This window comes from Myotis lucifugus, unplaced genomic scaffold (assembly GCF_000147115.1).
Source record: "Myotis lucifugus unplaced genomic scaffold, Myoluc2.0 scaffold_425, whole genome shotgun sequence".
NCBI classification, from domain to species: Eukaryota; Metazoa; Chordata; class Mammalia; order Chiroptera; family Vespertilionidae; genus Myotis; species Myotis lucifugus.
In genome coordinates, this window is record NW_005871473.1 from 190254 (window position 1) to 216214 (window position 25961).

Here is a 25961-nt window from a genome sequence, read left to right on the forward strand (position 1 = left end):
CACCCCACCCACCCCTCCCCCGCTCCCCCTGAGCACCCTCAGTCTATGCCATGCTTCTCTGTCTCCTGCATCTATATAGTTTGCTCACTGCCTTTCTGTCGGAGTGGGCGGGGGCAGGGGGTGGAGAAACGGTACCAGGAGCGTACCTGTGCTCAGGGCGCATGTGCTCAGAGGACAGGACACCCAGGTGTGCTGCTGCTCCTGCCTGGAGGCCTCACGGACACGCTGTCTAAACACAAACAAAGAGCAGCAAGTAAACCCTGGGCCCCGGGGATGACGCCAACACAGACACGCACGTGCGCAGACAGTTTACAATGTGGTCCCAGGCGGCCGACTCCGCGCGGCCATTGTTTCTCGCCGGATCCCGGGTTTGGCCAGGAACTTCAGTTCAGCAGTGACCGAGCCATCCCCTGGGCATCCTGGCTCTTCAGGCACCTGGGCGGCTGCTTGTTAGTCTGTGGCTGTTGTTCTTGTTCTAGGGGGAGCTGTGTATCTCCTTGGGGCGCTGGGGCACCCCCCAAAGGGGAAAGTGGGTCACATCTGTCCGCAGCCCAGAGGACACATGGCGCCAGGGGTCTAGCCGCCCTTCCCCGGCCCTTCCCTGTGGGCAGGAAACCACGTTGACCAGGCCCCACAGCACATGGGTGCTCACCCATCCCCCAGCTCATCCTCGGAACTAAGGGAGTGGCCTTAGCAGGGGTGGCTTCAAATTGTCTCCTCGTCCAGGTGACAGGCAGCGCCAAAGCTGCAAAGACGAGTCCCCAGGAACCTCACGTGTGCCAAGCTTCCCATTCAAGGCTGGTCACAGCCCAGGGGGAGGTGGAGACGCCGCCCTGACATTCCCTGTGGGCAGGCAGGCAGGGGCCTGGTGGGCCTGGAGCCCGCCCGCTCTGGGCCCGCCCTGCCTGGAGGCCCAGGAGTGTTTTCACAGCTGCAGGTGGAGGGGCGTTCCCCCCCCCACCCCCCCTTCTCCCCCACCCCACACCCCAGCTCCTTGCACACAGTTGGCCTGCGGGCCGGCAGCTGTGCACACCCAGGCGTGACCTGGCCCCCAGGGGGAGTGGGGGGCCCTGGCCGGCGAGCCCCGACTGGAACGGAGCACCCTGCCGGCGTGGGCTGTACCGGCGCTTCTGACCCGCTTAGGGAAGGTGGCCATTAAGTGTCTCTCGCGTGGCCTCCTGGTTTCTGTGAGCTCCCCAGGCAGCGGCGAGGCCTTATTAAGTGTAAATGGCTGCTGGTGGCAGTGTTCCATTTCCAATGTTAATAATCAGCGTTTAATAAAAACAAAGAAGAGGCAAATACACTCAGAAAAAATGGACGCTTTGTGCCTTTCCCATTTCTCACTCTGGTGGGAGACTGTGGACAATGCCAGCGGTGCACAGAGGGCAACCCATGCCAAAGGCGCAGGCACGTGCATGCACACGTGGGCAAGGCACACACATGCACACCCACTTGCACACTCACATGCACATTCACACACACACACACTCACGCATGCAAGCACGCACGCAGACACCACACGTACATTTACACATGCACACTCACACATGCACACACTCACATGCACGCCCACACACATGCACACTCACACACGCATACTCACATATGCTCACCCACACACGCACTTACACATGCACACTCAGACACACTCAAACACACACATGCATGTACACACAGGCATACTCGCCCACACACTCACATGCACACTCATGCACTCACCTGCTCATTCATGCATGCACACGCACACTCTTCGTGTGGCCAAAGTCAGACTTAGATGCCCCTCCTTCTCCCACCCTCCTCACCCTCCAGTCCCCCATCCAGCCGCTGACATCCACGAGGTGGGGAAGATGAGGGTGGGCTGCTGGCTCCGGCGCGGTCTCTTCCTTCTCCCTTTCCGTCAGCCCGTCATCCGTAAGACAAATGGCTCCCTCCTGCCAAGGCCAAGGCGAGCGGAGTTAAAGATGTAGTTAATTAAATTCACCCCAAAAGATCAACTCTCAAGATTCGGATCTGAGTTTCGCGCCACTAAAAATAAACAGGGCAGGGAGGACAGGATGGAGGAGCTGGGGGCAGGAAGGTGGGTGGGGGCCGAGAGGGACGTGGGCTGTGGGTCCTTGGACGCTGGGCTGATATTTAAAGACCTTTTCCTTTGCGAGGGATCTCAGCGAGCAGCTGACGTCTCCTGGGGCCCGGGGTGGGGGGGGGGAGGTTTTATGATAACAAACATTCCCACTAGGAGAGTGAGGGACTGTTCCCTCTCGGTGTTCCCAAGCCGGAAGGAAAGGAAGCTCTTTGTTTGTGCTGAGACGGTCGGGTCTTCCATACCCTCCTTGACCCCAACCCCGAGTTCTCTTCTTCTACCTAAACTATAACCAAAAAGCTGGGTGCACCCAGGCTGGTGTTGCCCAGTGGTTAGAGTGTCGTCCCAAACACCACGGGGTCGCTGGTTAGATTCCCAGTCAAGGGCACGTACCTGGGTTGCAGGCTGGATGCCCAGCCTTGGTTGGGACACTTGCAGGAGGCAGCCAATTGATTTGTTTCTCTCACATCGATGTTTCTCTCTCTCCCTCCCTCCCACTCTCTCTAAAAATCAATGGGGAAAACATGTCCTCGGGGAGGATTAACAAAATAGCCGTGTGCATACGGCAAACGGGCAGGCAGCTGTCCTGGAGGGGACGTGTTCCACAGGCCCTTCCTTCTCCACACAGATCAGACCCCACATGGCCCGGACACCCCCTCTCCGCCTCTTGGGGCTGAGAAGTCTCCCGGCTAGGGTCACCTGGCAAAGGCCGTGTGGAGCCCTTTCGAGATTCACTCAACCAGGCTCATTGAGCTGAAATCTGGAGCCTGAGGGAGGGCTCCAGACGCACTGAATAGCCCACGAATCTGTGATCCGATGGTACCGACGGCTTCACTTTTGCATGACCTTGTTCAGGCTCCTCTTCTGCTGCCAGACTCCTATGCCATCTTCAAAACCCTACCCAGGTAGCCCTTCCTCTGACCTTTCTTCACCAGTTCCCAGGTCAAAGCTGATCTAATTCAATGCTCAGTCTTTCTCGTGCACCCTTTGCCTTCTTGCCTGCTCTCTACGAAACCATGAGCATTTAGGAGGCATGGGCCACATCCGTGGCTCTTGATCTTGCTCTTCCCGGCACCTGCAAGGAGCTCAAATGCTGGGCTGTGGTTAGAGGAGCCAGGGGTTTGGGATGCTGAGGGGAGACGGTGGGCAGCCTCTGGCAAACGGGTTTCCATTCTCGTCCAGCCGCGGGGGGCCCTGGCGCCGCGAGCCCTGTGAGTGCATCAGCGTGTCAGCGACTGTCACCAGCGGGCTCCCGGGCTTGACTGATGGCTGTCACCCTCCTGTCCTGAGCTCTGCCTTGCAAACATCCAGAGCATAAAGTCAGTGCCTCTCAGATTCATTTACTCATCAGAACGTCACTGGGCAGAAGCTCTTGGCTCGCTGTGAGCCTCTCCAAGTTTCCCTGCTTGGAGCAAGAGGTCTCCCCCTGCCGGTGTAAACATGTGGGCGTGCGGGGCGTGGGCCTGTGCGGGGGTCTCAGCATCCTTCATCAAAGCTCAGGCTCCCAGAGTGTTGCCATCATGACATCCGTTTGTCATGCACATCCCCCCACCGCCCCCAGCATAGCAGGCTGGGAGAGGGAAAAAGGCAGAAAAAGAAACTGATGGGAATAAAGACGGGAAAATAAAAAGGCATCATTGCTAATCAGACAAATGCACAACACTTCCAAGTTGTGCTTTCTCTAAGAGACAGACACGAGCTCAAAATGTCATCTTCCGCCCGGCTGGCGTGGTTCAGTGTTTGAACATTGACCTATGAACCAGGAGGTCACAGTTCGATTCCGGTCAAGGGCACATGCCTGGGTTGCAGCTCCATCCCCAGTGGGAGGCGTGCAGGAAGCAGCCGATCCATGATTCCCTCTCATCACTGATGTTTCTCTCTCTCTCTCTCTCTCTCTCTCTCTCTCTCTCTCTCTCTCTCTCTCCCTTCCTCTCTGAAATCAGGACAAATATATTTTAAAAAAAACAAGTTATCTTCTACCAGGATATTAACGTCATTACCTTTAAATTTCTCACATTGAACGTCCAGGGAGAGCCGAGGGTGTCATAGCAACACCAGCCCCAGGAGCCGGCAGGAGCAGAGATTCTGAGCCACAGCTGGCTCCTCGCTGTCTGACTCCCAGTCACAGACACGCACGTAAGGGCAGCGTCTCCTCGGCCCTTGTCGGCTGTTCTGCAAAAATGAAAAAGAGCGAGAAGCAACGTCCACCTTTACCCTGACTCTGAGCCACCTAGTCCAGCTACGTGGGGCGAGTGCCAGGCAGTGAGCACTCAGGGGAACCGGCTTCTGAGGGTGGCCCACGGCTTCTAGACCTGGAGAATTTGCCCACCTGGGTTGGATGTTCTCCTCAATCTCTGGGTAGGACTCTGGGCCTCGTATTGACACTGAAATTAGGGCCTGGTCCCCTGCCTTCTTGGCTCTAGATAAAGGGTGGGGAACGTTCGGCCCGCGGGCCGTAGAAGGCCCAGGAAATCATCTGGTCTGGCCCTGCCAAGGCATTAGGGGTGAGTTGATGACATATTTGACCAAACAGAGCAGTTTGATTTTTTAAAATATATTTTTATTGATTTCAGAGGGAAAGAGAAATCAAAACATCAATGATGAGAGAGAGTCACTGATCGGCTGCCTCCTGCACGCCCCCCTACTGGGGATCAAGCCTGTAACCCTGGGCATGTGCCCTGACCAGGAATCGAACCGTGACCTCCTGGTTCATAGGTTGATGCTCAACATTGAGCTGTGCCTGCCCGGCCAGGCTAATTTTTAAGTGGATAATTTTGTATGGCCCACGAATGATGTGATAAGGATCCAAATGGCCCTTGGCAGAAAAAAGGTTCCCCACCCCTGCTCTCAAGATACTTGCTCCCCATTCAGGGGTGACACCTTCTGCGTGGGCCAGACTTTGCATTGGGCGAGATTTATTCTCTACATGCGTGCGCGCCGATGTGTGTGTGTTGAACATGCAGAGGACGGCTTGTGCTTCGAAAGCCCCCGAAAGAGACAACAGCAATCGATAGGCCTGTCTACACAATTAGAAAGAGATGTTTCCAGTTTCCTAACTCTCTCTGGCATGTGTCAGATGCCTGCTGTCAGCTGGCGGCCGTTAAACAGCTCCTAAATAATGCGGAGACAATCAGAGGTACAACTAAGCCGTTCAATTGGGGTGATTGATTATTGGGATCATGCTCATTAGGCAGTAATGATCTTCCTACCTCGGCCCCCGTGGGAAGTGGTCTCTAGGCTGGGGGCGGGGCAGGGGCTGGTGCTCTTGGGTTCCGTGACCGGCTGCGCATGTTGCTCGAATGTTCTTGGGACACACGGAACAGACACGTGTCTGTTGCCTCCTCCCTACAGTAGGGAAATGCCACCAACTTCGGGCGACATTCTCCCCAACAAACGTAGGACGTGCGTTCAGGAATCTTTGCAGGTCGATGTCTGGCAGATGACCTTAATATATTGGGTTTGGCCCTCCCACTTCCTGTCCGAGTTCTTTCAGTGTTCACAGCTCTGAAATCTCCCCAGTGTCCCGAAGGCCCTTACTATTTGTAGTTGTAGTTTATTTACTTATTTAATATATTTTTATTGATTTCAGAGAGGAAGGAAGAGGGAGGGAGAGAGAGAGAGAACCGTCAAGGATGAGAGAGAATCATGGATCGGCTGCCTCCTGCACGCCCCCTACTGGGGATGGAGCCCGTAACCGGGGCATGTGCCCTGACTGGGAACGGAACCGTGACCTCCTGGTTCATAGGTGGGCACTCAACCACTGAAACACAGCAGCTGGGCTGTAGTTTAAGTTCTTTCAAGTGCTAATACGGTACAGGGATCACCATTGAATGCTCTGAATCTGAAACAAGCTGTCGTCGTCACTGCTGAATGCAGACACGCTGGTCTGAGCTTCTGCAAACCTGGGGACCTGGCCCCTGCCTTCTAGCATCTGTGCCAATGGCTGAAGCTACTTCCTTTAAGGGGCTTGGAGGGGACCCCCCGCTCCTTGCAGGTTTCAAGAGGGGTATTCATAGGGGTTGGTTCTGAGTGAGACAATGAAGTCTCCCGGCACAGCGTGGCTCTCTGGCTCAGGGAGTCTGGTGTTTGCCCTTGGCAAGGGTCAATGGGTATGGACAAGGCATCCAAACCAATTGGGTGCCCTGGTTTCCCTGCCTAAGGAGAGGGAATCCTGTAGTGTGCTGGCTTTCACGGAGTTTCCCGCAGGGCCAGGAAGCGCAGTACCGGCCTCACCTAGGAGACGGTCTCAGGCTGCTCCCCAGGTGAACTGGCAGATGAACTGGGGTTGTTTTATTTTTTTAAATTCTTTGTTGAAAGTATTATATTCTCCTTTCCCCGCCCCCCCCCCCCAAATGACCCCTGCTAGCGGCTCCCCACTCCCCTGCCCCCAGGCCCTCACCAGCCTATTGCCCTCTTGTCCCTGGGTTATGCAGATATGCACACATGTTTCTTTTGGTTTGATCACTTCCCACCCACCCACCCACCCTCCCCGCCTTCCCTCTGAGATTCTGCCCTCTGTTCCATGCTTCTGTGTCTCTGGATCTATTTTGCTCATCAGTTTATTTTGTTCATTAGATTCCACCTATGAATACAAGTGTGAGACTTGTCTTGCTCTGGTTTATTTCGCTTAGCGTGATACTCTCCAGGTCCCTCCATGTTTCAAAGGGCAAGAGATCTGTCTTAAAAAAAAAACCAAAACATTTTTATTGATTTCAGAGATGAAGGGAGAGGGAGAGAGAAACATCAATGATGAGAGAGAAGCATTGATCAGGGATGCCAGAGGCTATTGGGGATCAAGTCAGCAACTGGGCATGTGCCCTTGACCGGAATCGAACCAGCCAAGGCGAGAGCCGTCCTTCTTGCCTCCGTACAGTATCCCAGGGTGTGAACGGACCACGGCTGCTCCATCCCGGCCTCCACGGATGGGCACCCGCCTGTTTCCAGACCTTGGCTAATTGTAGATCGCGCTGCTATGCACACAGCGGCGCACACGTTCTTTCTGGCTGGTGCTTCGGGTCCCTTCGGACACGTTCCTAGAAGTGGGATCCCCCGGTCAAACGGCGGTTCCACTTTTAATGTTTTTTTTTGAGGATGCATTGCAAATTGCCAGCGAGCCGTTCTGAGCGTGACAGTGAAGTCTCGCGAGACTGTGCCGGGCCAGCACGTGTGGGCGAGACCTGCAGGCGTCTGCGCGCTTCCCGCGCCCGTCCACCGCGCAGGCGCAGTCGCAGCCGCCATCTTGGTTATCAGAGCGACTGTCTGCTCTGACGGTGTCTCTGGTGTCTCGGTGTTGACGCTCTGTGGACCCTTATTTTACTTAACCATGGCCCCCAAGGGCGAGCGTGGCGGCCTTGGCGACTCGGATATGCCGAAGAGAAGCCTGAAAGCGCTTTCGTAAGTGTTGCCATAAGGTCGGGAGTCGCCTGCCGCTGCCTCACAGCGCCGCGTCTCGGGCCTCGCATCATGTCATCCCGTCCCACAGGCCTGTGGTCGCCTCCCCGCGTCACGAGGAGGTGAGTCCCATTCGGTGAGACTCGTTGGAGAGGAGGAGCCCGTGTGTGTGACTCTAATGGCCGCCTGTGGCTCCGTGTGGTGACAGGCTACTGTTCCTCGCCGGCCGGCCGTGCGTCGTGTGTCAGTTCAGCTTCGCCCTGGGAGTGGCCGTGGAGGAGAAGGCATGGCGGACGTGGGGTTGGGTGCTGTCTGCGGTTTGCAGCATCCCTGGGAGTTTTGGGAGATGTTCCTCTCTCCTCCCCCTCCCCCCACCATATAAGTTGAATTATTGTACCTATAAAGCAGGTTCATTAATGCCAGATAACGGTGCTCGGTCTGCTAGGTGAGGTGTGAATCTTGTCTCCCCTTTTGGGAATGAGAAATGGCGCGTGTGGGCGTAGGACGGTGCTCGAAGGCAGAGGAAACGCTCACCAATGGGGGGCGGGGGGCGGGGACGGAGACCTGTCAATCAGGCCCGGTCTCCGGGAGTCTCCACCCTTGGCTTGTGGAGGGCTCTGGGTTTGCTCCAGCGGCGGGTGGACCCTGATGCCGCCGCCCCCGGGCAGGCGAGTTCCCGCACGGAGACACCCCTCCAGGTGGTTTAATCCAAAGCCGGGTGCGCACCCGGATAGCTCAGCGGGTAGCTCAGCGTGTGCCGGGCCCCGCCCCCTGGGCTGGATGCCTACCCGCCCTGGTGGCATGCTTTAAAGCAGTGGTTCTCAACCTTCCTAATGTCGCGACCCTTTAATACAGTTCCTCATGTTGTGGTGACCCCCAACCATAAAATTATTTTCATTGCTACTTCATAACTATAGTGTTGCTACTGTGATGAATCGTCATGTAAATATCTGATATGCAGGATGTATTTTCATGGTTACAAATTGAACATAATTAAAGCATAGTGATTAATCACAAAAACAATATGTAATCATATATGTGTTTTCCGATGGTCTTAGGCGACCCCTGTGAAAGAGTCGTTTGACCCCCCCCCAAAGGGGTCGCGACCCACAGGTTGAGAACCGCTGCTTTAGAGGCTCTTTATGTCCAAGTCAGGTTTCTGCGAGACCCAGCTCTGGCGCCGCCGCCTCCAGGCAGCCTTCCGGGACCTGCTCCCCAGCTCAGCCTGGCGCGCCTCCTCTGCCGTTGTCCTGGTTTTTTTTATTACTATTATTATTTATTATTGTCCACCTCTCACTGTGCCCACTTTGTAAGTGAAACTTCATCCCGGGAATGTGCGTGGGGAAAACACATGGTGTACGTCAGGGCTTGGCCCTCTCTGGGGTTGCTTTTGCTCAGCCCTGGGCAAAGTCATCTCTGGCTCGTCATCCCTGATACTGACACTGGGAAAAGGGTCTGAAGGAAATAGATGGGGTGCTGGGGTAGAGGGTATCCTGGCAGGCCTTCCGGAGGAGGTGGCCTCTGAGCCGAGGCTAGAAGGGGAAGCCGGTCATGTGACAAATTTGAATTTAAAAACTATCCCGCCGAATGAGTCCATTTCTAAAAGGTGTCCTTGACCCAGAGAATGCGGTGACCACACCTGTGGTTCGGTGGGGACCAATGGGAATCGAGCAGATGGGCGGGTTACTGCTGAGGGGGGTGAGCAGGTGTGTGCTGTTATGTGCGCTGTATCTCCATGTCCAAGGCTAGGAATAAAGGACTCTGAGACAGAGCTGTGGATTGGAAGGCTCTGGGGACCCCGAGTCAGTACTGGAGAAGGGGAGGTGCCAAGCAGGGTGATCTTCCAGGCTGTGGGCCGGGAGGTGGAGGAGCAGTAAACCTGTTGCCCTGAGCCGTCGCGGGGATGTTGGACTCTGTGTGTTGCTGCGGTCTCGTGTAGCTGGGCTCCTAGAGCCCTTTGCAGACACGGGCACCTGGGCCCTAAGAGACACCTGGGCCCAGGACTGCCATCACCGTCGCTGGAGCTCTGTGACAGCAAGAGAGTGGAAACTGCCTCAGGCGCCTCCACAGGAAACCCGTTCAGTCAGGGCAGTGTCTCTGTGGGGTGCAAATCATCCTGCCACCACCAGGGGTTCCATAAATTACCCCGGCAGGCGGGAAACCCGAAGTCAGAGGGAGTGTCGCACCTGGCCATCTGTATATGAACAGGACAGGCTTCTGTGGGAGCCCCTGCCGAATCTTAGGTTTATGTGCCAGTCAGTACTCTTTTAAAAAGAATATGTTTTTTATTGATTTCAGAGAGGAAGGGGGAGAGGGAGAGAAACATCAATGATGGGAGAGAATCATGGATCGGCTGCCTCCTGTACACCCCACACTGGGGATGGAGCCCGCAGCCCGGGCATGTGCCCTGACCGAGAATCACACCGTGACCTCCTGGTTCATAGGTCGACGCTCAACCACTGAGCCACGCTGGCCAGGCTGTGCCAGTCAATGCTCTTAAATTTGGCATTTTGATGACTGAAATGGGGACAGTACTAGGACATACCTACCTGGGCCTTTGTAAGAACGGAAGGTAAGGGAGCTGGCTTAGGTGACGTGTTGGCACCTGGACCCACCCCCAGGCACACAGCCCCAGAGCTCATGCCCTTCATAATTTCCCAGCAGTGCTGGTTGGCGAAGCCCATTGAAGTAGAGGGTCTCTTTGGGAGGGAATGTCGGAATCTGGCAGGAATTTGGTGGCTCCAGTTTGAATCCAGTGTATGCCACTGAGAACCACGTGAATTTCTTTTCCAACCACGTGTAGACATTTTGTAGTTGCAAACATAAATACGTTGTTTTTTAAGGAGCTAAGATACTAGAAAATCCCCCTAACTTTAACATCCTGTCTGCTGTCTTCTGGACCCATTGAAAAAATCAAAATGACATCTGGGAGCCCTACCCGGTTTGGCTTAGTGTGTAGAGGGTCCTGCGTTTGATTCTGGTCAAGGGCATGTACCTCGGTTGCAGGCTCCAACCCGGGTCAGGGGCATACGGGAGGCAACCCATAGATGTGTCTCTCTTACAATGGTGTTTGTTCCTCTCTGTCTCTCCCTCTCCATTCCACTGTCTCTAAAAATCAATGGAAAAAATATACTCAGGTGAGGATTAATAAACAAATAAAATGAGCTAAGTATTGGGTTTTTTTAAATGACCTCCAGGAGGACGAGAAAGGCTTGCATGAGTCCGCAAACCCCTTATCCTCTGTGAGGCCCTGGGTTCTCCCTGTCCTCCTCCGCCCACTCCCCAGACCCCGGAGACAGAGAGGAACACTGCGCCACTGTCTGAGAATTCAGTCCTTAGTTCAAAGAGAGGTTTGCACCCTCGTAGATTTTTGACTTTTGCAATTATGTCATTAAAAGCTTTCTGAACTCCAGACTCGACGTTGAACTCCAGAAAGAGTCTGCCCTTTCAGCTCTCGGCCTTTACATAATTTATGCTTTTGAGTCTTAACTGAGCAACCGCAATAGGGATTCGGGAAAGGGTCCAGGCGGCCCACAAAAAAACACCAATTCTCTGCCCCTCCCAGCGGAGAATAGCATTCTCCTATCAAGATGCAGGGGGACTCGGTATTGAGGGTTAGAGGGTCTTAATCTGGGTCATGGGCAGCATAGAAGCCTGTGGAGATGGGACCGAGGGCCACGCAGCCCTGACATGCACATCGGTGTGACTTGAACATCTGGGACCCAGGGATAAAAGGCTGCTTATGTCTCTTAGCTGTTTGGGTGGCCCCACGGGAGGGTCGGGGAGTTCTGGGTCCTACCTCTCTGGCCCTCACCTCTCAGGAGTCCTGGGTTCAGGTTGGGGTGACTGTTGTCTAGGGTGGCCTCCTGGGCCTTTCTCCAGACGGCCAGGACCAGAGCCCCAGGCCCAGGGATCACGCCCGCCTTCCTATGGGCTGTCTTGCTCCTTCTCTTCAGCATCCCTCCTCTTGTCCTGTCCCACCATCCCCGCTGGGGAAGGCTGGCGTGCCGTGCTGTTCTTGGCGTTTCACGTAGACTGTGGTCAAGGGAGGTGAGTGATTGTGGGGCACACTGCCCGGCAGCCCCAGAGCTGTCTCACCGCCTCTCACCCTGGCTACTGACCAGGGCACCCAGCATGCAAAGAGTGGTGTGATATTGGCCCCGATTATGGACATGATTATGGCTCAACCCTGGCCTGGCTCGCCCCGCACTCAGTCCCTGGGGGGACATCACACGATGCCATGAATGACCAGAGCTGACTCCCAACAGGCTGAGAGGAGGCTGGCAGATGCCGCCACGGTGACCTTCAGTGACCTTCAGAGCCTATGATGACAGGTAGTGGGGACAGCATCTCAGTGCTGGGCTGGTCTTGTGCATTCGTGTCGGTGCCCAGAGGCCCTGGGGGCTGGTGGGGGCTGGCCTGGTGTTTCCATGCTTTTCTATCAGCCACAAATCCCAGTCTCTGAAAATGAAATTAAGAAGAGCAGCTGGGAGATAATGCATTCAGTAGATCCCCACATGAAATGCCTCCTCGTCCCTCTGATAAGGTCGCTCCTAGGACAAGCAACAGGGATTATGCAGTAATCTTATTACAGAGGGTCTGCCCAGGGAGAGAGGGTCCTCTCTGTGCCTGGTGACACCAGCCCGCGCCTGCCTTCTCTGAGCCGCCGTCCAGGTCCCTGCAGGGCTGTCCACCCTCAGGGAGGAAGCGTCTGGTGTCCTCCCCGTGTGGGGATGGCTCACCTCCACCCCCAGCCTCTCAGACCCCTGCAGCGTGGACCTGCTGCTGGAGTAGCAATCGGAAGCCAGAGAGCAAGGTCAAGTGCACCAAGACCAAACACTCCATGTGTCTGGCCCATAGCAGAGGGCTACTTTCTCTCTTTGGGGACACCCTGACTCAGCAAAGGGCCCTTGAAGGGCTTCTGTCAAAAGACGCAGCATTAGGCCCTGGCCGTTTGGGTCAGTGGATAGAGTGTTGGACCACGGACTGAAGGGTGCTGGGTTCAATTCTGGTCAAGGGCACATACCTCGTTTGCAGGATCGGTCCAGGCTCGTGTAGGAGGCAACCAATTGATGTGTCTCTCTCACATCCAGGTTTCTCTCTCTCTCTGTCTCTCCCCCCCTCCCCCCCTCTCTCTTCCCCGCCCTTCCACTCTCTCTAAAAAAATAAATAAGTAAATAAATAAATACAGACACCGCATTAGGAAGAGGAATGTGGCAGAAAGTCGGAGCTGGTTCTTGTCTGCTTCGCTGGGTACTAGGAATCCGTGCCTGGCGCCTGCCCAGCGCCCTGCTCCTTCGCTGTCAGTGGAAGTCACCCCATCCTTCACCTGTGAGCAGGAGCTTGGAGGAGCCTGTGTGGTGTGTTTGGAGGAGGGAGGGGGATAGACGTGGCCAGCTGGCGCTGTAAGTTACCTAAGGACGGGAAGACACATGGATCTTGGCCAGTGAAGAGTAATAAGAGCTGGTGTTTACATGGACTTTTACAGGCAAACCCCAGGGCAGGCTGCACTATTGCCCTCCACTCTGTGTTCTGTGCCAGGGAGCGGGAGGAAACGGGACAATTTAAGAGAAGGATAAAACCCTTGTTTCGAGTTTCACCCATATTTCATTTATATGTGAGGCCAGAATACAGGTCTGGGCTGACATTAGGTGAAGTAATGTTTAACGTGTTCCCATTACACGCAGCTGCCTCCAGCTGCGGCACCGTCCCCTGAACATAGCAGGGGCACTATTGGGACTCGCTGAGTGAGTGAGTGCGCAGCTGTCCTCCTGTAACTCACGAACCCACACGGGCACAGGGGCTCCCCCCTCTGCTGAAATCCTTTGAGGTTAAACATTATGTGGACAAGGAAGGATGGTAACTTCCTCAGGCTCTAAACCAGGAGTCAGCACACTTTTTCTGTAAAGACCTCCTTCACTGCTTCATCTATTTATTCATTCAACTATCCATCCATTCACCTACTCATCCATCCATCCATCCATCCATCCATCCATCCATCTACTTACCCTCCCATCCATCCATCCGTCTGTCCATCCATCCATCCATCCATCCATCCATCCATCCATCCATCCCTCCCATTCAACTATCCATCCATCCATTCATCCATCCATCCATTCATTCACTCATCTAATCATTTATTCCATCAACAGATATCTAGCACCTTCCATGCATTCCGCATGGCATAGGGTACTAGCCAAGTGAGCAAGGCTAAAGGATCTTACACCCTATGGGCAGGAAAGACACACACTGTACAGCTAATTATGTAATTGCACCTTTTTTAAGAACCATGGAGAAGTTTAGGGTGTTTTATCGGTAGTAGAGGGGGCCCCAGGAGGACAATGAGAGCCCCCAGCATGCCCTTCTACCTTCCCCGATCTATGAGGAAGAGTAAAAGAAAGTCTCGCCAAGGAAGAAGTAACATTTGAGGTTTGAGCTGAAGGATGAGTGGGTGTGAACGAGTTAAAGAACGGGATGGATGAAGGGCCTGTGGCTCCCTTCTGACAGTTTTTCTTTTGTTCTTCATCTAAGCCTACACCTAGTTCTGACCTTCCAGAGGTCAGAATGGCCCACGCCTCCGGAGCCTATTGGGACTGTGGCTTAGCTCATTGGGCATGGCTGGGCCCTACGCTCGGATCAATGTGCCTTTAAAAACTCACCATTTCAGAGTTTATTACCCACCCAGATGTCTGGAGTTTTCTTCTTTTTCTCTTTGGGTCCAGGTTCTGGTCATTCCATTGCTCACACATCACTACAACTGGAAACAGGAAAAAGTGATGACACCCGCGTCATGCGGCTTCTGTCAAGATTGCATGTGTCTGGATGACCTGTGAACACCATTCCTCTGCCCTCTCTTTCTTTCTCATTATCTGTGAATAATTGGGGCTGGCCGTCACGATCAAATCAATAACAATGATTGCCAAGCACTTAGAAAATGTCAGATATTAGGTATGATGATAAATTTTAGCTGTGGGAATTGTAAGGGAGGGTCTGAGCTGTGCTCTCTAGTCCTTGCAGAAAACTTCAGAAAAACCCCGTAAGCGGTCCAAGCAAAGATCCGAACGGACCATGTCCTTTTCACCTTGAGGCCCACAGTGTTTTTTACTTTTCTCTCCATGAGGACAAGCATTATGTTGGAACAACAGCAGCGCACGGCTGCCTCTGAAGGGCACATAAGGAAAAACATAGCCCACGGGCAGAGGAGGTACGGAATGAGCAAGTGAGCTGAGATGTTCCCCAAAGTCCAGAGGAGCAACACCCCCCACCCCACCCCCAGCTCAGCCGCCCTGTATCATTGCCCAGCATGACACCAGACATGAGCCACATACTCACCAATTAGGCTTTTCCTCTCCCCCCCTACACCCCCCCCCCATGCCTCTTCATTGGAATGGGAACCTCTGGGGTTGGGAATCAATTGTCCAGAACTAGCGCTGTGCCAATTAATATTCACTCAGATAGCACAGCACAAGGTGTCCCTTCTGGCACCTGGGTTCCCAGCTGGACTCGTGCTCGCCAGGCTCTGTGTCCCTCTTAGGAGGCTCCCGGTTGGCCCGTCCACGGGGGAGGGGAGGGCAAGGTGGGCGATGAGAGCCCCCAGCATGCCCTTCTGCTGACTCGATGGGCAGCCCACTGCACACAGTGCTGGGAACAGCTCGGAGAGCAGGCAGGTGAGGCTCACCTGTCAACCGAGGGAAGAACTGAGGCCCTTCCTCCCTCAGCGAATGAGGTGGCCTGCTCCGAGCCCGCTCTCCTAGAAGGACATTCGGGGGAGTCGTGCCCCCAAGACTGTCTTTTGTCATGTCAGGTCCACTGGTGGATTTGTCTCCCGAGTCCCCAGATCTGTGGAGGTCATGTCGCTCATATCAACTTACAGCGATTCCCTATCAGGTTCCAGATAGAAGTCTCACTGGCCTATTTTTAAAAAGCCCCAAAAGGTACATTGTTGGTGCAGAAAAAAAGGAAAGAATGTCCTGCGATTAATTGTTAAAATTCCCCTGATAATAATATATTCGCATCTCATTTTCCAATCTACTTGAGGCTGAATTCTCTTCGCCCAAAATGATGGCGTAAAGCGGAACCATGGTGGTGAGGCGAGCAATTTCCGCAGTGGCCCCACGAACGTTTCCCTGGGTTCTCCCCACTTTGATTCCCCACCACCCCGTCCCCCAGCTCTGCGGGGGTTTTTAATGATTTGTACTCCCATCACTCTAAGCGGTCCAGTGAGGGACCCCATTTCCTTAATATCAGGAGCCCCGCCCGCCTTCGGGACCTACCGCCTTGTGTACATTCATATTCCCCACGCTCTTCTCATCTAGCTCCAGACAATAGCTATTTGGATACGGATCTCATTACACCCTAATTGCACCTATATCTTTTCTCTGTTTTCTCTCATTAAAGACAAACGTAGAAAATGAGTTCTGAGCTTTGTAGCCTCGCCCTTCATTCCTCGGTCCTCACTCCCTTCTGCATTCCCTGGGCCAGGGCCTCTGCCCTAGCCAGTTCACTCAGTGCTCACTCCCTTTTGAAGGTAGAGAAAGCTTGGTCCTGCCTTTTCAACTTTATTGTTTTTAAACATATTTTTATTGATTTCAGAGAGGAAGGGAGAGGGAGAGAGAGAGAAACAGCTGTGATGAGAGAGAATCATGGATCGGCTGCCTTCTGCACACCCCCTACTGAGGATTGAGCCCACAACCTGGCATGTGCCCTGACCTGGGATCCTGGTTATAAGTTGACACTCAACCACTGACCCACGCAAGCTGGGCTGAAATTCTTAGTTTTTGAGCAAAGGACCCCACACGTTCATTTTGCATCAGGCGCTGCAAACTATGTAGCCTGTCGGTTCTGCATGAACACACGAAACTCTGATCAGATCCAGGGAGAGAAGGAGAAGTTATTCTGTGACTGGACTGAGAAGACTTCGGGTTCGAATGGGCTTAAGGCACTGTTTGCCATAAATTGCCAGAGTTTAGCTCTTTGCCGAGAATCAGATTGGTGAAGCTATAGGAAAATAAAGAACATTGCTGTTTTTTGCCGGTCTGCATTCTGGGCCAAGATTCCTGGTCTCTACTGATAGGCAGAAAGAGAGCTAAGGGGAGATGGTTAGATATTTTCTGGCAGATTAACTGGAAGTCCCTGTTGGGTTTTCATTCTTTGTGAAAATATTAGGAAACCGAATTCTCATTCTCTGAGAATCTTGTCCAGATTTATCCGGCTGTAGCGTGAGGCATCAGGGTCGTTGTGAGCACAGAGGAAATGTTCTCATTCTTATTCATCACATAGTCCTTATGAATTAAGCAAAAGCCTTTTTTCCCCCCTCCAAGAACTCAGAGCTTTAGGTCTAAGATCAAAAGCTGGTTTGTGTTAAATAGGCAAGCTGCGCAGTGCAAGCTGCCTCCCGAGAGAGAGGAAATGAGACCGGTCTGGAACATCAGAAGCATGTAGGGATACGGGGACAGGACCAGCGGCAGCTAGCAGACCATCTGACGTTGAAAATACAGGTCACTGATGTCCGTTCTGGCTGAGACAGACATCGTCACTCTGGGGGACTGGAAAATGGGCACAAGGGTAACGCCAGGCCTTGTAGGATGCTGTTTTCATGAGGCTATGGAGTCTCCCTGGTCATGGGGCTCATGTTTACTTAACAGCACTCAGCCCGGCCATCCTTGGCCATCACAGTGCATCATCAAGGCTTTGTTTTAAAAAAATATATATTTTTTTTTCATTGATTTCAGAGAGGAAGGGGGAGGGAGAGAGAGAGAAACATTAATGATGAGAGAGAAGCATGGATCGGCTGCCTCCCCCACACCCCCTACTGGGGACTGAGCCCACAAGCTGGGCATGTGCTGTGACCAGAAATCAAACCAGGACCTTTTGGTTCCTAGGTTGACGCTCAACCACTGAGCCATACCAGCCGGGCTCGGCATTTCTTAACGCATCATGGGCTTTTAGTTGCCTAGAAGTAGATTTAGTATGGGTAGGGTGATTATGTATCCTGTTAGCCAGGGACAGAATTGGTTAATGCCTGTTGTCTTGGAGTAATTATTGGTTAATTCCCTGTTAGCTCCCCAAGTGTCCTAGTTTAGAAGACAAATGATATGGCCACCCTAGTTTCGTGCTGCGTGATATGCATACATTATTGGCCTCACATTGTCCCTGTCTACACAAAACCCAGAATGTGATTTCCCCCGAAAAAGTTTGTATTGAGGTAAGAAGGGTGAGAAAAAAGCCCACAAACTGAAATGTATTGAAGCATCACCAGGTGAGCAAAGAGGTCACACATTAAGGGTGTCCATGCGTGCGAGGGTCCAGGAAAGGCTTCAGGGAGAACGCGGCATGCGCCTTGCTTTCAACGGTTTTCTTACAGTTCCCCGAAAGCCTGGAGAGCAAGCTGGCCTTTGCTCGCGCTGGTATTCCGCCTGGATTTTTTCTCCTGTGTTTGCTTATGATGTCCACACCCTCTAAAATCTCTTGCCTCCCTTTGCGAACTTAATCTGAACGGTACTCCTAGCCCGTGACCCAGGTTGAGCCCCCAGTTCACAGTGATTCTTCTATTTAACTCTTATACCTCTTAGCCTGGCTGGTGTGGCTCAGTGGTTGAGTGTCGGCCCAGGAACCAAGAGGTCGCTGGTACAATTCCCGGTCAGAGCACATGGGCTCGATCCCCAGTGTGGGGTGTGCAGGAGGCAGCCGATCAATGATTCTCTCTAATCATTGATGTTTCTCCCTCTCCCTCTCCTTCTTCTCTCTCTAAAAATCAATAAAAACATATTTAAAAAATAAACTCTTGTCCCTCTGAAAGCCTCCTCAACGAGTTTGTCCGTCACCATAGGGTGCCTCGAGTCTTCCTTTCCATGTGCATTTCCATGTGCAGTGTCTCCCCTTTGCTCCAGGTAGAAAGCAGGTGAGCTGGTTTGGCTGGAGGGACTGAGACTGGAGACCAGTCGCCCTGGAATTGCTGGTGGAGGGAGGGATAAGGCTCTGAGTTCTAGGACCAGGCATCAGCCAGAGAGGAGGAGACGTTACCTGTGAGACAACACCTGTCCCTGCCCACAGCAGGGAGGATGGCTCCATGCTGGTGACGTGGGACACAAGGCTTCGCACAGATGTAACGGGCCAAGGGAAGGAGCAACAAAGGCCCAAAGGTAGACTTCCGTGGTCCCTGGGGGCAAGGTGAGCAGGTGGCCCCAAGTGTGGTGGTGGGACAGGAGTGTTGTTGCTGGTGACATAAGAAGGTACCAGTTTCTTCCAGATTCTGCCTGGGCCTAAGCTCTGCCCAGGGGAAGGCAGTGTGGGGGGTGGGAGCTGCCCACAGGCACAGGTGCAATCCAGAGGGGCAGCAGGGAGAGCTTTCTAGAATGTCCTTCCTCCTCAGAGTAACCTATCCAACGCCCAACATCTCTTCAGAAGCGCCTTGCTGAGAAGTCACCTCCTCTGTGAAGCCTTTCGTGATTTCCCCAGACACAGGTCGGAGCTGCCTGTGTGGGTTCCCCAGATGACGTTCTCCATGGCTCCATCTTAGTTCGGCATTCAGTAATTTTTTAAAGGTGACTGCCACATGACAGGCATTCTGTTAGGAACTGGGAAAAACCGTCATCAAATGAGACAAAATCTTGCCATCAGGGTTCTGAGAGTCTGTCTCTGCTCCCACTGGTGAGATGAGTGCTTGCGTATTGGTTTTGTGCGTAAGAGAAGCGTGCCTTCTGGAGTCAGGTTGCCTGGGCTCTACAGTTAGCTGTGCTGGGCACTTGGAAATCATGCTCTCAGCTGTCTGTGCCTTGGTTTCCTAATCTGTGAAATAGGCATATTAATATCACCTCCTAGGGTTGTCAGGAATTAACGTTTGCCAAATGCTTGAAACGCGGTGAGCTCTCTTTAAAGATCAGTTTATTTCCCTGTACAGTCTTCCCTCTGGAATAGGTCCCCAGTTTTAGTTTATTGTGTTTTCCAAACCCTTGATGTAGTATGCAGCCTACAATAAGCGCTTAATAAATATTTGTGAAATGAATGAGCCATAGACGGCAGATTAATTTTAAAAAAGAAAACGCTCTAATTCATACATTGCTTGTAAGGCGGGAACTCACTCTCTGTTCCCTTAAGACATTCGGCTCCGACAGGCATGCATGAAACCGTATTAAGCCTGAAGAATTTCCCACCCGCTCGGGTGGCCGCTATTGATTTTACCTACTGAGATATTTGGCTCCTTCGTGAAATGAAAAATTATTTACAAACGCAACAGGGAAGCCGTCGTTAAATGCTTCTATCTGCAATGCGCGTGTGATTTACCATCTTTTTGCTTTGGGATGGGCATGAGAAATCGCTCTGTGTTCTGCATGAGAGTGAAAAATGGCTCCAAATCAATCGGTTATTTGGACTGTAGTCATTTCAGGAGAATTATGGGAAACAGAAAATAATTTCGTAAAGTGATTTTGCTTGGAAACAGCAGACGATCAGATTTCCTCCCTGGCTCAGGCAGAAGTGGAGATTTTATGCGTCGGGTTTGTTGTGACAGAAATTGCCAGTTAACCGGGTCAAACGTTGCATTTGAGTCATCTCTCTGCTCTGCCTAATGATGACTTATCCTAACTCGATTGTACTTTTTGGAACGGGAAGAGAGTTTGGGCATGAATGCAGCAGTGTTGCACTTTTCAGGGCCTAAGAGCAGTCTATACCTTTTTACTTGATAATTTATCCTTACGGGCATCCAAGTCTTTTGGTAACACACTGTCCGCTTGCCCCTGTGCCGCGTCTTCTCCAAGGTTCATGTAGGGCCCGCCTTAAGGCCTAACATAGACTGGTTGTTCCCTCGTGTTTTCCTTTTTTAAATTTCTTAATCCTCACTGAGGATATTTTTTTCCATTGATTATTAGAGAGAGTGGAAGGGAGGGAGGGGGCAAGAAGGAGGGAGAGAGGGAGAGAGAGAGAGAGAGATGTGAGAGAGACACATCAACTGTTGCCTTCTGCACTTGCCCCAACCAGTGCCGGGGATCGAACCTGCAACCCAGATATGTGCCCTTGACCAGGAATCAAACTCGTGACTCTTCAGTGTGAAGGCTGGTGTTCTAACCACTGAGCACACTGGCAAGGGCTCCCTTGTTTCTTTATTGCCATCCTAATCAGTGGCTGGTCACACTGATGCGTTATGTCCTCACTCATGGCACCATTCTGTCCCATGTGTCTAGGGAGGCCTTCCCCGTAGTCATGTAGGGACCCAGGCTCCTCCCACCTGGGGACTCCGGCCTCCCCTGGGACGTGGGCCGGCTCCATGGGACCCTCCCCATCTAGGGAGAGACTGGAAAAGAGAACAGTGGGTTGAACTGTGTCCTCCAACAAGACATGTTCCAATCCTAACCCCTTTGACCCGAGCATGTGGCCTTATTTGCAAACAGGGTCAGTGTAGATATAATAAAGCTGTAAGTTAAGATGAGGTCATACCAGAGGAAGGTGGGTCCTAAATCCAATGACTCGTGTCCCTGTGAGGAAAGAAAGATATTTTAAAAATATGTTTTTGTTGATTTCAGAGAGGAAGGGAGAGGGTTAGTGAGAAACATCCATGATGAGAGAGAATCATGGATCGGCTGCCTCCTGTACGCCCCCTACTGGGGATGAAGCCTGCAACCCGGGCACGTGCCCTGACTGGGAATTGAACCCTAACCTCCACCCTGGAAAGGAAAGAGGGCATTTTCTCGGGCTTTCATCTCACTGCCCTGCGCATCAAGGCATCAACTTGCTCTCCTCTGGGAACCCTGACTTACCGCCCTGGAAATCCAGCAGCTTCTGGGGTGGTGGAGCGGCCTCTGTTATCAGACATTGACCCTCAAATTGGGGTTCAAGTGCTGCGGGGGCCAGAGCCACCGTAAGGAATTTCTCCGACAGGCAATTATCTGCTTTGCACACCGAGGCCAGGCGGTGCTCCCCAGAAGGCTGAGACTCAAACGCTGTGCACACGCCCATAGCCTCTGAATTAACGGCAATGTCTGCGTTCAAATGAGAGAGCGGTCAGAAAAAGACAGATCTGCAGCCAGCCAGTGTCATTACGGGCAGCTCCAAGAAGACATCTGCCATCTGCCCCCTGCCTGGCGGTGGTCGGAACTGCCACCAGACACAGGGCTGTGTGAGGGGTGGAGATGAGATGCAGAAGCATTATTATCCATTCTGTACATCAGCGACTCCTCCTCCTCCTGGGCACAGCCGCCGAGGCCAGCGGTCCCATCTCAACGAGGAGATAAATGATGGGGCGAAAGGCCAGGGGAGGGCTGGTGGGCTGATTAGAGGCATCAGGAAAGGGAGGCAGAGACACGAGACTGGGTCTCGCTGGCAGAGAGAATGAGGGTGATCAGAGGTTTATATTTCGGGGAATGCTGGCGAGGCTGGAGTCCAGAGAGGTAAATGAAGTGATGAAGGGCTCCCCGGAGGCCACATGGGTGTTCCTGTGTATTCTGCCCCGTGAAGTTAAATGCCAGCAGGTTTGACATGGACAAAAGGACATCTCTCTCGAAGCACAAGGTGCCTGGTTTTCAGGGGAGTGGGTGGGGGGTGGCCTGCAGGTTGAAGAGAGTGCAAGGGAGTTGAGGCTGGGGGCGGGGAGGCGTGTCTTCCTCCCCAGGGCAGGGTGTCAGGTTCTGCCTCTGTAGCTCAGAGAGATGGGAACACCGTTTTTCTCTGAAGATCCTGGTCTCTCTCTTCTACCTGGTGTCAGTCACTTCCCTCCTCCACTTCCTACCCTACAGGGAAAGGATAGGAACAGGCAGCCGAGAAACGGGCCTACAGCCCGGCCGGCGTGGCTCAGTGGTTGATTGTCGACCTAGGAACCAGAAAGTCATGGTTCCATTCCCAGTCGGGGCACGTGCCCAGGTTGGGGGCTTGATCCCCAGTGTGGGGTGTGCAAAAGGCAGCCGATCCATGATTCTTTCTCATCATTGATGTTTCTCTCTCTCTCCCTCTCCCTTCCTCTCTGAAGTCAATAAAAGTATATTGAGAGAAAGAAAGGGGAAAGGAGGAAGGAAGGAAGGAAGGAAGGAAGGAAGGAAGGAAGGAAGGAAGGAAGGAAGGAAGGAAGGAAGGAAATGGACCTACAGTTGCAGAAGCTGGGCGGGTAGGGGTCTCCGTAGCACCTGCTTGCACAGGCCCCGAAGGCCACTGGGATAGGGTGTTTCGAAGTGTAAACACAAGGCTCCCCGAGATAAAAAACTAAGGCCTCTCTTTTGATCCCAGAGTAATCCCAGCTCATGTTTACCAGCTTTTTGACTTAATTCAATATTCAGATTTCATGCCTTCCCTAAATCTCAGTGTCTTTCTCTTTCGAACGGGGACCCCACAGTCGCCTCCCTTGCAGATAACACATTTAAGGCACGTAGCCACCCGGGCCGTGTTCAGTCATTACTAAAGCTGTCATTACAAAGGTTGGCACAAGCCCATCTGTATGTAATCTGCTCAGTGTAACTGGTAATTAGTGGCGGATTTGGGATTCTGACGCCAGCCCCTCATCGTGGGAAGTATGTGCCCCTCCTACGGGATCACACTGCCTTTAGCTCAGGGCAAAGGTTGCTTGGTCCACAGCAGGCTTGGACTCACGCCCCGTGCACCCTGTGAGATCAGGGAGGGGGACGCTGACTAAGATGGTCTCAGGCAGTCCTGGAAGGCTTCGTGGAGGAGGGGGCATTTGAATTGGGTCTTAGTGAAGAAGACGACTAAAGTGGAGACCACGGGGCATTCGCAGTAGGAGACACTGTGAGCAATTCCGAGAGGCTGCCCGGGCCCTGGAAACACACCTGCCTTGTTGGAGTCGAGGGCTCCAGTCGTCGAGGGCGATGACAGTAGTGTGGCAGATGACAAAGGGCTTCGGAGGGCAGGCTCAGGTTGCAGTTTTTCCACAGGAAAGTGACTGTGAATTAGAAGGAGACACAATCTTCTCAAGAACCACCAAAATATGTGGATGCAGCAGCTGCACTCAGAAAGGAGGGAGGAGAGCGGATCGGGGCTGTCGGAGAGCCATGGACGCACACCTCCGGGCAGGAAGCTGTGAGTGGCAGGAGAAGGACAGTGGCCGCGGGGACGGAGGCAGGCACTGGGATGTGTGGCATAAAGGAAAGACGGCCCAGCTGGTGTGGCTCGGTGCTTGAGTGTCAACCTATGAACCAGGAGGTCACGGTTTGATTCCTGCTCAGGGCACATGCCCGGGTTGTGGACTCAGTCCCCAGTGTAGGATGTGTAAGAGGCAGCTGATCCATGATTCTCTCTCATGATTGATGTTTCTATCTCTCTCCCCCTCTCGCTTCTGCTCTGAATTCAATGAAAACATATTTTTTAAAAAAAGGAAAGATGAAGTAGCAGCAATAACAAATGCCTCCCCAGGGCTTGCTGTGTGCTGGCTCCCTTCTGGGCACTGGGTCCCACCAGCACAGACAGCTCTACTCCAGTACCTGCTAAACAAGCAGCCAGGCCAGTCACCGCCCCAGCTCTCAGTTTACCTATCTTTGAAATGGGATAATACTGTCCACACTACAGAGATGCTGTGAAGGCTTAAGATAATGCATGAAAAGCGTCTCACAGTGCGAGCCTGTCTCGCAGGAAGCACGCACACCCAGACGCTGTTGTTGTCATGTCTATATTTGAAGGACAGCGTGAGAGAATCATAGGCCAGGGTGTAAATCAATGGTGCGAAGCTTCCAGGGTCAAAGATGACTCCAGCGTTCCATGGTCAGCGCCAGAGAAAGGGCTGTCACCACGAAAGAAGTGAGAAAGTTGGTGTTTGGGGAAACGTGATAGGCTTGGGCTGATGTTGGAGGGGCTGGCCGGGCACCCACCCAAGCAGAAAGATGTGACAGGCCATTGGAAGCATCAAGTCAGATCTCAGGCAAAACCCAGCAGTCGGGAAGAGAATTGAGCCATTTATCAAGAGTCTAAATATCTTGCCCACATTATGACAAACACCCAGATTTTTGGAACCCGCTGGACACGGCTTTAAATTTCGACTCCGTGTCTCAATACTCGGTTGTGTTGATGTGAGACAAAGACCTCTTGTATTTCTCTGGGCTGTGCACCCGACGTTTCTGCCAAGATCCACACGCCCCAAATCACCATGTGTGTCGCTACCCTCTGCCAGGAAACGGCCCAAAGGGGTTAAACAAGAAGTTTTCTTGGTCTCCGCTCTCGGCGTCTCTGTTATTCACACCTCGACAAACCTTCCTTCATTACCTTTTGGAAATTGCAATATGATTTTGGCGATTAAGTTTAAATTGGGGATAATCCGCTGACAGGCATTAACATCCTGTCCAAACATTTCCTTTACAATTATTTCTTAACCTCCGTCACATCGCGCTCTCCCCGCAGACCTTTATTAATATAACATGGACAGCACACCAGGACGCCGCGCTGAGGGGAGGGAACGGGATCGCCCGGAGGGCTCATCAGAGATGATCAAGGCCTGTAAGAGACAGCGACACAGACCTCGCTGGGCGTTCGCAAGTCCCAGGTCTGGGAGCAGACGTGAGGAGACGCCTTCTGGAAGCATCTCCTGGGCTGTTTGGGTGAGAGCGGGGCGGGTAGGAGTTGTGTCCCCAGCTTCACCTCTGTCACCATTAGCCAAGGGAGAGGGTATTCTGCTGGGACAGGGAAAGAGCCTGGCAGGACCAAAATAGGCGCCCAGCCCCACGGGGGGAGATTCACTAGCCAGACAGCGCCTGCAGGAAACAGAGGTGGCGATAATGCGATATATAAAGCAAGGGGGTCTTCGGAGTTTTCAAAACATGTTCCCTATGCCTGGCCGGCGTGGCTCAATGGTTGAGCATCCTGGTTTGTCACATGAACCAGGAGGTCACGGTTCAGTTCCTGGTCAGGGCACAGGCCTGGGTTGCGGGCTCCATCCTCAGTGTGGGATGTGCAGGAAGCAGCCGATCCATGATTCTCTCTCATCATTGATGTTTCTCTCTCTCTCCCTTCATCTCTGAAATCAATAAAAATATATGAAAGACAAAAGCCATGTTCACTTGTATTATCATTGTGGGAGCCCCAGCCCGTTAGCAGAAGCCAGAGAGGTCAGTACGGGCCGTCCACGTTTCAGGAAAACACAGACACGTTCTGCCACTTGCCTCTGATCCTACGGGGAATAGGAAGTGGGTTTAGCATGGGAGTCAGGCAGGAATGAGTCCCATTGGGGCCAGGAAAGTAATTTACTCTTCCCGGGTTTTACTTTCTTCGTCGGTAACATCAAGATGATAGCAGTGCCTTCGTTCTGCACAGAAGGGTGAGATTTGCACCGAAGGCTCTGTGATCGGCAGCTGTCAGTGTTGTCATTAGGAGAACAGTAGCCTGTGATAGACCGGAGCTGGCCCGTGGGCTGGAGGTGTGAGCGTGTCTTAAGGCGCACTTTGTAGGCTGCTGTGAAGAGTGACTTTGATGGGGGGGTGCAGGATGGTGTGAAGAGTGACTTTGATGGGGGTGCAGGCCCCCGCAGGATGGGGTGAAGAGTGACTTTCATGGGGGTACAGGCCCC